Source organism: Phacochoerus africanus, chromosome 4 (genome assembly GCF_016906955.1).
Source record: "Phacochoerus africanus isolate WHEZ1 chromosome 4, ROS_Pafr_v1, whole genome shotgun sequence".
Classification (NCBI taxonomy): domain Eukaryota; kingdom Metazoa; phylum Chordata; class Mammalia; order Artiodactyla; family Suidae; genus Phacochoerus; species Phacochoerus africanus.
In genome coordinates, this window is record NC_062547.1 from 29,797,300 (window position 1) to 29,812,635 (window position 15,336).

Sequence of the window (15,336 nt, forward strand, 5' to 3'; positions counted from 1 at the left end):
TCTTGTCTTAGTATTGTAAGTGGAACACATATATTGTAGCAAATTGGGAAGTACACAAAATACATAAAAGAAAACAATTACCAAAAGTACCCCGAGATACTCATTGCTCACATTTTGCTGTATTCCTTCTGAGTCCCTCCACATTCATTGTCCCTAGTAGACATTTGGGGGGAATATAGAGATAAAGATGATATAAAGCTTATATGTCACTCTCCTGGGAAGCCTTCTTGAATTTCTATGCAGGACTTACTCTCTGTGCTTATAATATTTTGTACATATGTAGCAGGAGCCCCAAATAACTTAAACCAAATGAAATTAATGTAATTAATGTCAGTTATTCTAGGAGTGATGGCAGAATTCTCCTTTAAGGGAGGATTGCTCTTTTATTTGTAAGAAAAGCAACTTATAATGTGCTTTTTAAGTTATACAAAAGGAAAGGCAAATCCTGCTTTGAGATAGAGCAGGTCAGGATGAGTTGCTAAATTGCTTTGCATAGCAATGTAAAAGACAGTCTGGCTATGATCAGGGAGTGTTTTCATAGAAATTATTATTTAAACAGGGCTTTTACTTGGAGGAAGAAGGGAGACATTTGGGGATGCTTGACTTGGCTGGGGACTGGAGACTGGCCATCGAGAACTACTGTCTTGAGGTTTAAGAGCTGTCTCATGCAACCCAACAGTAGGCTGAGGGCTGAGTGAAAAGATGTTGTAGAAGTGATTTCCTGGAAAGGGGCATCATTAATGGATTTTAGGTTCTAGCAGTGCTTTCATAAGCCAAAGAGGATTTATTAGCAATGCTTTTCAGAATTAAAGGAAGCAATTGTAAGAGCTAGAAGTGCTGTAGACTTATGGGAACAGAGCAGCCTGAAGAAATGGATAAGACCCTTAAGTGGCTAAGGTCCTTGCTACATCAGGTACATACCATTCTGAGACTCTACAGATATTCCTTGAATCCTAGCAACAACCTCATCATACCCAGGTTATAGACAAGGAAACAAAGGCATAGAGAGGTTAATCACATCGAAGATATGTAGGAAGTAGTGGAGACTCAAGTCTGTGCTCTTCCAAGAAACTAGAGTTCAGTGGTTAAAAGGAGCATGCCATCTGAAGACACACAGGATGGTGGTTCTGGCACCACCCATTGAGATTTGGAGGGAAAGAGAGCATACAAAGCCTGGAGAACTTAGGAACTTCCATTAGAGGATTTGCCAGGTATTTTCATTCATGTGACTCTTCCACTCACCAGGCTGATTTCTCCGTGGACATGAATGTGTTGTATTTCTTCTGTATCCTCAATGCCAGGCACATTCCTGGCACATAGGCACACAGCAACCACTCAAAAATATTTACCCAGAAGAGCACACAGGACACGTCAAAGATGACTCCAAAGTGTTGAGTCTTGTTTACTGAGAAAATGATGTAGCTCCTGAGAGTTAGCTAATTCTTTAGTTGGAAGATACTTCTAGCCTTATTAGCATGCCATTATTTTGAAAAAACTATGTTTTTCAGTCTTTCTTCCTAGAAAAGCCTGCCTTAAGAGATGGGCTGAATTTCACTTGTAGTTTTCTCTTCAATGCCAAGGTACAATAGGGCAGGAACCAATCTGAGATTTACAGCCTTGAATATTATCAAGATATCTGAGAACAGGTAATAACAGCAATCTATGAACTTGGCAGGATTTACAGCATATTTAAGTCTTGTGTCTAGCCCTAATTTATAACAAAACACAGTGGGACATTCAAATAAGATTCATGTAGAATGCAAGGTGCATAGAATAGCTAGCTGGTGCCCCAGTGCCTGAACTTGAATCTTAACGTTCCTTACTAACAAGTCCACGGGGAATTTGGGGTTACTAATGCACTGCAGCTAAAGACAGTTTGCTGTGTTTAGCTTAAAGTAAAATACCCTGAATAATCTATGTTTAGCAGTATTGTTATTATTGTTGTTGTTAAGTTTAAGCCAAGAACAAAAGCAAGCTTGCACCTCAAAACCAAAGACAAATATGAAAAAATTCAAACATAGACAAAAATGGTAAGAATGGTATAGTGAGTTCTTATTATCCAGTTTCAACAGTTACTAATCTGTGGCCAGTCTTGTTTCATTTATTAGTCCTCACTTCATCCCAGATTAATTTGAAGCAAATTCCGAACATCCACACATCATATTGCAGCTCTAAATAATAAAAACTTTTTAAAAACTTACCACACCTAAAAAATTAACCATACTGCTTTAACATCAAACATCTAGTCAGAGTTCAAGTCTCCTGGATTGTCTTATTGTTAGTTTGCTTGAATAAGGATGCAACTAGATTCTATACCCTGTGGTCAATTGTTATGTCAATCGAGTCTGTTTTAACTTACAAGTTCCTTCTCCATCCTTTTCTTTTTTCCTTGTGATTTTGATTCTGAAGAGTATCTCATATATAGATTTTATAAATTGCATCTAAGCAAGCATTTTTTAGCATGTTCCTTTCCTATATTTCCGGTGAAATGCTTATTAGCGCTAGAGTTTTGATTAGATTCATTTTAGCAGAATGTTTTATAAGTAATGGCTTTTAGGTGTGTACTTCTATCAATAGGTATATGTCTTTTTTTTTTTTTCAGTTTTTGTGATATTAGCAGCCATGGATCATTATTGCCTAGATCCATGTATTCATTAGGGGTTGCACAACTCACTGATTCATTAGGGATTATCTTGATTTTTTTTTGTTTTTTTAGGGCCACACCATATACAAGTTCCCAGTGCAGGGGTTGAATCAGAGCAGCAGCTGCCAGCCTATGCCACAGCCACACCAGGTCCAAGCTGCATCTGCAAACTATGCTGCAGCTCATGGCAATGCCAGATATTTAACCCACTTAGCAAGGCCAGGGATTGAACCTGCCTCCTCATTCATGGATATTAGTCACAGTGGGAACTCCTACCTTGATTTTTCTAATTCTAGAATTCCTTCAGTGTTTACCAGCTGAAATAATTCTATAAAGAGAAAATTCCTCTTATCAACTGTTTGAGTACCTAGGATAGAGTTCCTATGAAAAAAAGCAAGACAAATGCTTGATTCGTTATTTACCAGATTTTAAAATAAGTTGACTCCCCAACATCCTCCAAAGATGACCAGGTATTAGTCCAAACTCATGGATTTTTATACATTTTATATATTTCAATCCATTATGATTACTGGCCAGTGGAATCTTTTGCAAGTTGTCTCTTGACTCCTTTTAAGAGATCTCGGGAGTCTTTAAAGTCTAACTTCACAGAGGGATGTTTCAGGCCCATCTTATAGATTTCTCACCCTAGAGCTGGATAAATCAGCTATTTATCCAAGGTGCTCTGGGTCATTTAGAGAGAAATAGTACTAAGAAACCACAGTCAGAGAACTAGGGGGAATAGGACTTCTTTGAATTTAACAAAATTCCAGGTCCAAATATAAAAACCTTTGAATATTTAGAGCACCACTCAACAGAGGCAGAGGTGGAGGTGACGGGACCCAAGCCAAGAGTCCTAAAGATTTTTTTCCCCTAGAGAGTTACTACTTTGAAAAGGCACTGTGTTCTTTGAACATCCAAGTTTGAAAACATGCTACCTAGAAGAAGGTAATAATAATATAATGTCTTTTTTTTTTTTTTTTTAAGAGCTACACTCACAGCATATGGAGGTTTCCAGGCTAGCAGTTGAATCAGAGCTGTAGCTGCAGGCCTGAACACAGCCACAGCCATAGCCATGTGGGATCTGAGCTGCATCTGCAACCTACACCACAGTCCACGGCAATGCTGGATCCTTAACCCACTGGGCAAGGACAGGGATCAAACCCACGCCCTCATGGATACTAGTCGGGTTCGTTAACCACTGAGCCACAACAGGAACTCCGAAAGTAATAATATCATGACTTCATACCTGGGGCCTATGGCAGGCTGAACCCAGGCATATTACCTTATATGACAAAAGAAACTATAGATTCTGTGATTAAAGTTCTTGCAATGGAGAGATTATCCTGGATAATCCAAATAGGCCCTAAATGTAAATCTCAGCAGTTCTTAGAAGAGGGTGGCAGAGCAAGTTTTGACTACAGAAGAAGGGAAGATGATACGACAACAGAGGCAGAGGTAGAGGTGATGGGACCCAAGCCAAGTGATGCCAGCAGCTACCAGAAGCTGGAAGAGTCAGATAACAGATTCTCATCCAGAATCTCCAGAAAGAACTGGTCTGCTGACACTGATTTTAGCCCCAATAAACTTATTGTGAACTTTCACCTCCCAGAATCGTAAGAGAATAAATTTCTCTGTTGTAAGCTGGTAAATTATGAAAACGAATACAAAGACTTACCCTAAAATGAGACACGAGAAGTAGGGTGATATACTTTGGAGTGGAAGAGAAAAGCAGACAAGTCGTGCCTTAGAGGGTGTCTGGGATCTGGCGATGGGCTCCTATTTAGAGGAAAGAAAGTAAAAGGACTAGTGAACAGGGCGGTTGTCAAACTTCACTTCCACGTCTGTGTTCTGTGTTAGCAACTTGAACTTGGGCTGAAGCAGCCGTGGAGATAATCTGCAGGAGGTCTGATTGCAGGTGGCCAGGCCAGGTCCTGAGGAATGTGTGAAACTCACAGGGACAATTAGGTGCTGATGTGATGGGTTGGGGGGGGGGGCAGTAGGCAGGGAGGTGGGACAACCCAGGCCACCAGGCTCACCGTTCTTGGTAGTAACAGTGACTGTTAGCAAGTAATAAAAGAGCTTTCCATCCACCACCAGCCGTGGAATAATTCAAGATACGTTTTTGTGAGAAACGAAGAGGTAATGGGATTGTGCCGTAGCAGGAACTGAGGAGCTGAAATGATCGCAGCTTTAATAGGAGTTCAGAGGCTGGTGCTGTGACCTTGCGCTCGGTGTGGTTTACAGGACAAAGTGGGAACCAGCCTGCTGACGGAATGCTTCGTAAACTCTTCCCTCTGACTTATGGTTTCTAAGACAGACACAGTACATGCTGGCTGCATTTTGCTTCATGCTTCAAAAGCTTAAATAAATAATCCTTCCCTTCAATTCAGCAGCTATCAGGGAAAATGATATTGTTTTTACTCATCCTGCGAAGGGAGGCATTTCTGAAGTGCCCACGCTTTCAAGCAGAAAGAGAGCATTTCTGCCAATGAAGCGTGGCGCGAGTTCCCAAGACACCAGCCGAACTTTTTATCACAAAGGGAAGATGAATGCCCTCATCTAAACTTCAGCTGCCTGCTCTTTCTCCTATATATGGTCAGTGGTTTCCATAGCATCAAGTATGAGAAAGGCTTTTTTGATAATGATGTTTTCTTCTCTTGGCTAACGGAAAGTTTCTGATATTTAGGTGAAAAAGTCAGAATATTTTGTTGGATGGGTTGTGAAATTCATAAGAGAGCAGCAAATTCACACTGGCTTTGAGTAGCCTCAAGGGGCCATGGCAAGGTTACTGTACTTAGGAAGAAGGGAAATGAATGTTCTTTTAAAATTCCGCAAAGTCCCTTTCATAAAAGTGTATCAATCCCCATTAAAAAACACAGCTTGATAACTTTGACTTCCTTTGGCAAAATAACCGTGAGAGTTTGCCATGAATTGGACATCAAAGAAACGATAAATTTAATGAGCAGTTTTCAACACTAAAGGCTCACTAGCTAGTATGTTTCACTATTACTTTGTCCATGTTAAGAAAAAAAGAATCTCTGGAGTTCCCGCTGTGGCATGACTGGATCAGCGGCATCTCTACAGCGCTGGGACACAGATTCCATCCTGAGACCAGCACAGTGGGTTAAAGGATGGGGCATTTGCCACAACCATGGCTTGGATCTGATCCCTGGCCCAGAAAGTCCATATCCCGTGGCGGGGGGGGGGGGGGGGGGGCAAAAAAGAAGAAAAAAAAAAATCTTGATTCTAACTGACACACTACTCTTAAGCTTTAATACAGAGAATGTGGTTAAGACCTATCTTATGAATAGGTAGAATAGTTATGTAAAGGCTTGTGGCCAAAAATATGATTCACAGTGCCTAGAATGTTGTCATTAAAGATTCACTGCTTTCAGTTTAAAAGTCTTCTAGGAGTTCCCTGGTGGCCCAGCAGTTAAGGACTCGGTGTTGTCCCTGCGTGACTCAGGTGGAATCTGTAGGCTGAGAATTTGTGCATGCCACAGGTGCAGTGAAAAAAATTTTTTAAATATAAAATGAAATGAAGATCATACTTTTTTTTAAGAGAGTCTTTTCTAGACTCTCCTCACTGCAAATGCAAAGGATGCTACGCCAAGTCATATATCATCCAATTATTTTTCTCTGGGAAAACAGGAAGGACATCAGGAAGCCTTGGGAAATAGAGGTAAAGTGAAATTAAAAGAAGAGGAAAGGATGCTGAAAGGGGAGATACTGTAAGCTGAAAGGACAAGTTACATCTTTTTCACAGTCTTTCATAGGATTGCCCTAAAATCTTCCCATCATCTCAGGGGCTGCAAATTTGGATGTCCATGGGGCATCTTAAGTTACAAGGTAAATTAAATAAGCTGTGAAGCCCATGGCAATCTGGAGAACAGGTCTTGTCTGAAGAGGCCAGCATCTTCTTAGCTGCAGCCCATTGTTGCCGTGCACATTGTCAGATGCAAATACAGGCTCAGTCTTGCTAGAGCTTCCGATTTCTCAAAAAAGCTGGAAATCCCTATTTCTATATGTAATCCTCAGATTTTGAAATATAAACAACTAATTGCATGATTCTGAAAACACTGTACAGATAAACAAAGTGTGTCTGTAGGCTGTATCGGACCTTTGTGTCAGTATTTCACATCTTTCACATTAGCTTAGGAACAAATTTTGCACTTTCAAGACTCTGTAGGTTATTTACAAGGCAAGGCTAGGGTTCTCTTATATCTTCCGCATAGAATGTCCCAGGTAAGAATGAAGAAGGAAAATAATCACTTAGAAAGGGACTTAAACGATACTTCAAAAAAAGTTCTTTTGGCCTTTAAACTCACAGACTACTCATTTGCAAAATTGGCCTGTTTTCTCCCCCACCTTCAGCCAGTTTGCTTCATACAATTGTTATAGAGCTGATTATTTCATCATATTCTTTAGGAGATCCCCCAGCCTCCCAAATGAGTTTTTAAACATTTTCATATGTTAGGGTTCATTCTTTTGCGCTGTGAAGTTCTATGGGTTTTGGTGAATGCATAGCATCTGTTATCCACTGTGACTGTCTCATACAGAGTAGTTTGTTTAACCTAAAAAAAATGCTCTGTGCTTCACTGTTCAAATGACTTTTTGATCTAGTTACCATGAGCCAAACATAAGAGACAGTACAATGTTCAAACTAAACCTATACTATTTTAACAGAATTACCTTATGATCCAGCAATCCCACTCCTGGGCATATATCCAGACAAAACTGTAATTCAAAATATACATGCACCCCTATGTTCATAGCAGCATTATTCACAATAGCCAAGACATGGAAAAAACCTAAATGTCCATCAACAGATGATTGGATAAAGATGTGGTACGTATATACAATGGAATACTACTTGGCCATAAAAAAAAACAAAATAATGCTATTTGCAGCAACATGGATGGAACTAGAGATTACCATATTAAGTCAGAAAGACAAAGACAAATACCATATTACTTATATGTGGAATCTAAAATACGACGCAAATGAAATTCTCTGTGAAACAGAAACAGACTCACGGACACAGAGAACAGACTTCTGGTTGCCAAGGGGGAGGAGGCTGGGAAAGGGATGGAGTGGAAGGTTGGGGTTAGCAGATGTAACCTATTAAATACAGGATGGTTAAGCAACAAGGTCCTACTAGATAGTACAGGGAAATATATTCTATATCCTATATCCTATGATAAACCATAATGGAAAAGAAAAGAATATTTTTTAAAAAGAATATATACATATGTAAGAAGTAAATAAAAACATGCTCTTTTAAATATTAAAATTTTTTTAGCTGCCAAAAATATTTTAATAGGATTTAATTGCCTAGCTTACTATCTAAGCAGAAAGTGACTTAATACAGGGTTCTAGGTTGGATCTCTGGGATTTCTCCGAGAACAACACCCAAGAACTGATGCACCAGGAGAGCTGCTACCTCTGCCCCATTTGGGAAGGTGGGAATTGGGAGGACCCTATTGGCTTCAAGAACACAGGGCTGGAGCTGCCCTCCAGAGATCTGAAAATTTTGCAACTACTCTTGCCCTTCACAAATTTAAAGTCTATCTCTGCTAACTTGCTGCAGTAAATCCCAAGACTTTTTTTTTTTTGGGGGGGGGGCCACACCCATGGCATATGGAGGTTCCCAGGCTAGGGGTCAAATCGGAGCTGTAGCTGCTGGTCTACACCACAACCACAGCATCATGAGATCCAAGCCATGTCTGCGGCCTACACCACAGCTCACAGCAACACCAGATCCTTAATCGACTCAGCGAGACCAGGGATCGAACCTACATCCTCATGGATGCTAGTCAGATTCATTTCTGCTGAGCCATGATGGGAACTCCAATCTCAAGCCTTTCTTAACTATGATTGCCAACATCTTCAGCCAAGGTAGTGGAGAAACAGCCCCCTCCTCACTTCTGCCTTCCAATTCTCACACAGTGCATCTACTGGACAGAACCTAGGTTACATTCAGAAGCCTAGTGTAGCAGGTTGAATGGTGGCTCCCCCAAGACTCATCCACCCAGAACCTGGGGATACTGTATTAGTTGGGAAAAGGGTCTTTGCAGAAGTAATTATGTTAAGAATCTGGAGATGAGATCATCCTGGACTGTCTGGGTGGGCCCTCAAAGCAATGACAAGTATCCTTCTAAGAGACAGGAGAAGACAGAGAGAAGGCCAAGTGAAGATGCAGGTAGAGATGGAAGGGGAGTGATGCCACCCGAACTAGCGAATGACTAGAAATCAGAGGCTGGAAGAGGGGTTCTGCCCCAGAGAGGGCACAGAACTGCCATCACCTTGATTTTGAATTTCTGGCTTCCAAAACTGTGAGGTAACATACTTCCATTTGTAGTAATTTGTCAATAGCGACCCTAGGAAATAATACACCTAGCTTCAAGTGACCCTAGGAAGTGTCCTCAGTTTTCCAGCCTCAGCTGTATAAGAACACCACTAGAAGAAGTCTGAATGGATGCTGAGGGCTACTCTACCCCCTTTATCACTAGGAAACAAATGACGTGGATCACAATAGAACCACAACTCTTCTGAACATGTCTGCTTGGTAACAGTTAAATTCAAACCATTTTGGTTACATTTATAAGCTCATGGATCCAGCCTTCATGCTCATGCCCTTAAAAAAATTCATACCGGAGTTCCCATTGTGGCACAGCAGAAACAAATCCAACAAGGAACCATGAGGTTGTAGGTTCGATCCCTGGCCTTGCTCAGTGGGTTAAGGATCTGGCTTTGCTGTGAGCTGTGGTGTAGGCTGCAGACGTGGCTCGGATCTGGTGTTGCTGTGGGTGTGGCATAGGCCAGCGGCTACAGCTCCGATTAGACCCCTAGCCTGGGAAACTCCATATGCCGTGGGTGCAACCCTAAAAGGCCAAAAGCCAAAAAAAAACCAAAAACAAAAACCAAAAAACCAAACAAACAAAAAAAAAACTTGGCTATTCTTTATTTCCACCGCTTTATGCTCGGCGTCCTTTGATGGCACATGACACTATATCTCCTAAAGTTAAATGTGAGGCATAAAACCCCATACTACGGAATATACATTCTATTTAAGACGTGCAAGAATATATTGTGTTTCTGGTGTCATAAGAAGTTGGTTAAATGGAGCTTAATAGTCTTACAGAATAAAAGCATTATTTTCTCAGCAAAACTGAACCTAAGTTATTACAAAACAAAGAATTAACAATTATGTAACAGTTACTAGTGTTGAAGGTAAAAACTCTTCCTGTATGAATTCGACCGTCTCTTTGCTGGGAGATTGGATTGATTCGTCCCTGTTAGATTCTGTATGGGTGGAGTTTCTCACCTGAAACCAGGTGAGATACTAGAACTGGGAGAGAGAACAGAGTTCAGAATCTTGTGAAAACCCAAAGTTTGAAAAGTCAGAAGGCGGATGTGATGGGTCTTCAAACAGAAGGGGGTGTAGCATATACTGAAGTTAAGACTGTGAAGCCAAGAATCTGAGACATAGAGTGGTAACACAGTGATGAGAGAGTCTGGGAGAAGGTCCTCCTGGGGGGCTTGGAGGCTTCTGCTATTTGTGCCTTCTTTTCAGGAAGGGCTGGTTTGTGGTGCCTGGCAGGTGAGGCAACTTAAAGGGCCAGCGTAGAAGGAACTCCTGGGACAATGAATGCTCCAGTATAATAAGCATTTGATAAACATAGTCAGAAACTCACTGAAGTGAAAGGATCTACATTTTCTCAACCATATGAACAGTATACTAATAAACAGCTTAGCACTAAAGATGCAAAGTTCAGCCTTTTGAAATTCAGAAGCCTTTTATGTTTACCGGTATCATGGGGTAATCACAGCTTTATGGTGTGATATGTTGGATGGATGGATAGATGAATGGATGAGAAACGTCTCCCATTACAGAGTCTTTCCTTGGGCCAATACATCACCATGAGTGATCTCTTTTAATATGTAAATAAGCCACACTGAGTATTCATATATTAGCTATCCTAGCAAAGGCCGTTCCTATAGAGCTGCCACGTTTTCAAAGAATTATCTTACAAATATTCCATATGACTTTTCTAGTATTTAGGGGGAAAGATCAGGGAGGAGGTAGGAGAGATATGGGAGAACTAATTGGGGAGCAGAGAACAGCTGGAGTGGAGATGCATCAGAGGGCTCCAAGCATCACCAGGAGAAAGCCAGGAAAGGGAGCCTGCCAGGAGCACATCCCCCAGGTGACTTTACTTCAGAGCCTTTACCTCTAATTCCCAGCAAGTTACTTGCTCACACTGCTTCTCAGCTCTGCAACTGATCAACGTAGTGCACTTAGCAGCCCCACTGCCCATTGCTTCTAAAGGCAAACCCATTATATATTGATCTCCAGTGGCAAAAATCTGGGACAATATTTTTGTTGTGGAAGAATATGGTGGGGAGCTATTGAATGATAGCTACAACCCTGGGATTTAGTGACTTAATTCAAGCACCTTTTTTTTATTAACCAATATATGCTTGGAATCTTTAACATAATGTGAGCCTTAATAATGGATAAACCATTTAGGTGAGAAAAGACAAAAAAGAAGAAAACCATTAGTAACCATGAGCAGTAATTTTCGGTTTAGTGGGTTTTTTGGTGTTGTGGCTTCAGATGAATTTCAAAGCAAACATTACTTTGGATAGTTGATCAATGGAGTGTGTGAGTTCACATATTGATTTGGTAGAGGTGATAGTCGTGTTCGGAGAGGTTGGGTCACATTCTTTCCATGACATTTTAATGAGCAGTTTAGGGAGTGTGGCTGGTGTGGTGATAGTAAGTGCGGACAAGTGGCAAAGATTAACTCACTCATTAGCCTGACTGCAGAATTTAACACCTCACTGTGGCTGGTACTGTCAATACAACAGTAGAAAATACAAATTAGACCATGCTCTATAATATCTTGTATGTAATAACTTCACTTGCTAGGTAAAGTATTTTTAAAGGTTTTCAATTTTAATAATAACCCTTTCCCCAATTTTTCTATAAGGATCATGTATTAAGAGTATACTTATTTTTATTGAGCTATAAAGCACATACTATAAAATTCATCCTTTTAAAATGTGCAATTCAGTGGGATTTTTTCAAAATGTTGCACAACCATCACCACTATATAATTCAGAACAATTTCATTACCCCCTGATGAAAGCCCATCCCCATTAGCAGTCACTCCCCAAGTGTTTTTAATATTTAATTGACCTACAAATTAAAAGGTAGAAGAGGTTGTTCAGGAATACATCACTCTGGAAGATAACACGAGAAAAGAATGTGTATATACGTATGACAGGGTCACTTAGCTGTACAGCAGAAATTGACAACGTGTAAATCAACTATAAAAAATTTTTAAAAATTAAAAAAATTAATTAAAACTCATGAGAATTAGGTACTTACGATGAACATTTAGGATGGTATGAGAGTGCCATTTTCTTTGAGAAACTAGCTTGTGGCAGGGCCTCAAATTTTAGTTCTTGCCAACTTTTTTTTCTTTTAAGAGCCACACCTGCAGCATATGGAAGTTCCTCAGGGTGGGGTTGAATCAGCACTGCAGCTGTTGGCCTGCGCCTCAGCCATAGCAACACCAGATCTGAGCCGCATTTGTGACCTAAGATGCAGCTTGAGGAGATGCCGGATCCTTAACCTACTGATCAAGGCCAGGGATCAAACCTGCATCCTCACAGAGACTATGTTGGGTTCCTAACCTCCTGAGTCACCATAAGAATTGCAGTTTTTTTTTTTAACTGCATGTAAATCTCAGCTGCTGCCAGGAAGAGAAAAGCAACTTGGTTAGTGAACACCTAGAAGTGTGAGACAATGAGTGGTATACAAAGTTTTATCTATCATTTGATAGTATTCCCTCTCAAAAAAAAAAAGTCTTCCCTGGATTTTCATTTATCTTACTAGTTAATAAGAATAAAACTTTAATAACATACACACAAAGCTGTAGAGAGGAGTTTGGAACTTGTTGAATAAAGGATCTAAAACAATATCTGGCCCAAAGCCACTAAAAAAACCATGACTACTGCTGCTAACAGTGAAGACTGGTGTCCCAAGTAATATTTAACTGATAGATATCAAAAGACTTTTTAAACCACTATTTTTCAGGGGAATTGAGTAAAACCCTAACATGGAAAAAACCCTATAATAAGCTAACAGTAAATACACCGTTATTGGAGTTCCCGTCGTGGCGCAGTGGTTAACGAGTCCGACTAGGAACCATGAGGTTGTGGGTTCGATCCCTGCCCTTGCTCAGTGGGTTAAGGATCCGGCATTGCCATGAGCTGTGGTGAAGGTTGCAGACACGGCTCGGATCCTGAGTTGCTGTGGCTCTGGGGTAGGCTGGCAGCTACAGCTCTGATTTGACCTCTAGCCTGGGAACCTCCATATGCCGCGGGAGCAGCCCAAGAAATGGCAAAAAGACAAAAAACAAAAACAAAAACAAAAAAACACCATTATTAGTAAGAACTATAATCTATTGTCATGTAATTGACAGTGGATAGAATATTTTCATGCCTTATCAAACAGGGGGCAATAGAATATAATACCAGTAGTGAGTAATCCTTAAAAAATTAAGTAACTGAATTATTGACAAATTGCGCATTGGGCTGCATTTCCAAGCCTACAAGGCCTGTACTTGCCCAATAAATATTAAGACTGAAGAAAGAGCCCATAGTCCGCTATAGAAACATCAGTGCTTTAATAAATGGGGGAGCTTACATGTCTGAAGCAAGGTCCTGGAGCGACACTCCACCGCGAGTGATGGATGGCGGGAAGGACATGGCGGCAGGCTTCACTCCAGAGGGGAAGGGGAAATGGCCAGTTATAGGGGGAACTGACCTCAGGTTGGCTCATTAGTTACCAGGGAAACCAGCAGAAGGGCACACCCCTCACAGTCCCTTTGATAAGAACACTCACCAGCTGGGGCCTGGAGCAAGTATGTAGGAAAGTCAATCACGTACATAAGGGACAGGTGAAGTAGCCACTGGCCAGACAGGGGATGTACAGAGAGCAAGGGAACGGCCATCTTGAATGGACTGACCATTCACTGTGTAATAAAATTTTAGAGAATTGATTTTGTGCATCTGAATATGTGAATAAGGAGATACAACTTTTACTTCAGCTACATCCTTTTATACACACACTGAGAAAAAAAGATACATTTGTTTGAGTTTGTATTCCCTCTGGGAGCCAGTAGTTAAATACTGTCCTCTATCATTTCTGGAAGTATTTCATGAATTTGAGGGTGTAGTAGTTTTTAAGTATCAATTTTTTGATATTTCTCCCTTCCAGGGGCAAATATGTCCCCTTCCTTTGAGAATGGTCAGGTTTATGACTGTCCTGACCAAAAGAGTACAGAGAAGTGATGCTGTATGATCTTCAAAACTGGATCAAAAAGACCATGCAGGTTCTGCCTTGCTCACTGGGACACAAACCCTTGGAAGAAGTCTAATCCCTCAAGCTGCTGTGCTGGAGGAGCTTCAGGAAGTCATTCTGATTGACAATCCCAGCTGAGCCTAGCCTTGCAGCCATCCCTGTCACCAGGCATGTAAAGGAAGCCCTCTTGGACCCTCCAGATGAGCCCATGAACCAGCTGAAAACCCCCAAGTGACTTCTGTTGACACTACATGGAAGAGCTCAGCTTTGACCCACAGAATTATGAAGCACAATAAAAAGAGCTATTGTTTTAAGCCACTAGGTTTCAGGATAGCTTTTTACACAGCAGTAAATAAGTCTTTGTCATTGGCTATACTGTTGATCTCTTGGATTGATTATACTGGCTAAGCTGATATTAGCTCACAGCTCTAAATATTCTCCCAAAGAGAAGCCTTCCCAGAAAGAGACAACTATTTCAGTTCTAGATTCTTATTCCCTCCCTTGTTCCTTTCCTCACTCTCCGTTGTTTTTGTTTTTGTTTTTGCTGTGCCCTCAGGATGTGGAAGTTCCCCAGACAGGAATCAAAGCCATGTGACAGTTGCATCCCAAGCCATAGCAGTGACAACTCCAGATGCTTATTCTGCGGCACCACCAGGGAAGTCCCCCATTCTCCATCATTTTATTTGTTTTGCTCTTATTGCTGAGGGCCTTTGAATTTGTCAGATCTTAGTTGTTTTGGTCTCTGAAGTTCAAACAATCTGATCTAAGGCTTGTCACAAGGCAAGCCTTGTCACAAATTTCCAAGGCAAATGCATTTGGAAATTTTACAAAAAGTATTTTCTTGAAAGATTTAATTCTTTCCACTTATATTTGTCCAAAGTAACATGAATGTTCTTGAAATCTTTTCTTTCATTAAACTGGATATTCATCTACAAAGTGAAGTGGAAAACTGAGGTCATCACTCTTGGTTTATACTCTTGAAAAATACAGAAAATGGAAAGAGACAGAAAACTGGGATATTGGTTTTCCATGTTTCTAAATTAGTAAATCTCTTATTCTAAAGAGAAAAGAAGAAAAATCCATAAAGCCCAGCCGACACCAATATATTCTAAGCTAGAAAAAAAATGTTAAACTTGGGGAATTTTCAATTTATTTATTGGCTAAAGGTTTAAAAAATCATCCATCTCTAGCTATATGTACAGTGTGAATGTTATGGGAATGAGCTGATATTGAAAGAATTCTCCCGGATTAGTGGCTAAAGCCTCAGGATATCTTGGGAACATATATAATGAATCCCCATTTCCTCCCAACCTTC

The 15,336-nt window shown here is 40.6% G+C and overlaps 1 long non-coding RNA gene across 1 annotated transcript in view; it reads right to left on the reverse strand.

The window, feature by feature from the left end:
• Nucleotides 1-4,324: 4,324 nt before the first annotated feature.
• Nucleotides 4,325-15,336, reverse strand: part of LOC125125266 (uncharacterized) — a 100,798-nt gene continuing 89,786 nt past the window's right edge. Inside the window, exon 5 of the long non-coding RNA XR_007134391.1 lies at nucleotides 4,325-4,420. This is a non-coding gene — a long non-coding RNA (uncharacterized LOC125125266). The remainder of the gene's footprint in view (nucleotides 4,421-15,336) is intronic.